The sequence below is a fragment of the Lathyrus oleraceus genome, chromosome 4, assembly GCF_024323335.1.
Source record: "Lathyrus oleraceus cultivar Zhongwan6 chromosome 4, CAAS_Psat_ZW6_1.0, whole genome shotgun sequence".
Lineage (NCBI taxonomy): Eukaryota > Viridiplantae > Streptophyta > Magnoliopsida > Fabales > Fabaceae > Lathyrus > Lathyrus oleraceus.
This window is the reverse complement of record NC_066582.1, coordinates 36848300-36849878: the sequence shown is the minus strand read 5'-3', so window position 1 is coordinate 36849878 and position 1579 is coordinate 36848300.

Sequence of the window (1579 nt, the reverse complement as noted above, 5' to 3'; positions counted from 1 at the left end):
AGTCGATAATCTGAACTCCATCATACACGCGATCATACCAAGGTATGTCATCATTAGTGAGAGACATAAGTCTCGTAGACCACCGTAGACATCCCTTGTTCTCCTTGAAAGCGACCGTCTGAGGTAAGTGAGAAATAAACCACTTATACAACAGAGGCAAACAGCACACAATAGCGCCACTACCCTTCGCATTCCTCAGATGCAAAGAGAAATAGGTATCACCCAACAGAGTCGGAACGGGATTAAGAGCAGAGAAGATCCTAATAGCATTCACATCCACAAATCTGTCGATGTTGGGGAACAAGACCAACCCATAGATGAGCAACACAAATATGGACTCAAAGGCATCCTCACTCATGGCCTTCCCATAAACAGTAGCTTGAGCGATGAGGAACTCAGAAGGGAGACCTTGAATTCCACCTTTGGTAGTCATATGAGCACCGATCAGGGATTCATCTATGTGCAACAAGTCTGCAATCTCTTGAGAAGTCGGAATACTCTCCAAGCCACTGAACGGCACCTGGTCCAGAATAGGGATACCCACAAGATGAGCATACTCCTCAAGCGTAGGCAGAAGCTGGAAGTCTGGAAAAGAGAAGCAGTGATACAGAGGGTCATAGAACTGCACCAAAGTACCCATCAACCCTTCATCAACCTGAGTAGTCAACAGAGGCAGAAGCTTCCCATAACAAGCTTTGAAACCCAAGGGATCTAGTACATAGGATGTCAGATTCCTTAACTCTTTCAGATCGGGTTGTCGAAAGCTGTACTTCTTTGTATGCCTTTTTTATCTTTCCATGTCTGAAAATTTTGCAAATAAACCCCTTAAGTTCCTTGAAAATTTTATGATGATTTTTTTTATGACATGGATGCAGATGAATGCATGAATGCATGAATGCAACAATCACACTCAAGGATCAAGAAAAGCACACCAGACAAAGGTCATGGGAAAGCTCATAGCATCCTTAATATCAATCATCCATTTTGGTGGATTAGGGTTTTTCACCTTATCAACACCCAAGTTCCATTGATATTAACGATACATGAGCCGGCTCAATCATCCTTAATATCAATCATCCATTTTGGTGGATTATGGTTTACACCTTATCAACACCCAAGTTCCATTGATATTAAGGATGTCTGAACGACTCAACCATGAATCACGGGTTTGTTGCGAGTCACGAGCATGGAGTCTCGGTTGAAAACCACCCAAAGGGAGTGTACTAGGGTTTAAACCTGCCAAGCATGTTCTACCAGAGGTTCCCATAGTCATCATCCCATCTTTCGAATATTATCGGAGGAACGAATACTCGTATTCCAAAAATATTCTCAAGAGAGACTCTTATGAGTGTAGTATCGCGTAACAATCGCATCAAATCTTACATTTGAACGACCTCCGCACTACGTCCTAAAATAGGCCAAGATGGGTTTGGTAAACTAAGGTCCTTGGCTTCTAAGGCACACATTGAAAGAATAATTCCTAACCACAAATAACTTGTGTGACATTATTAATCCAACATGACCTCCACCAAGTGAATGGACTCGCAAGTCAACTTGCTAAGGAATAACTCCACACAAG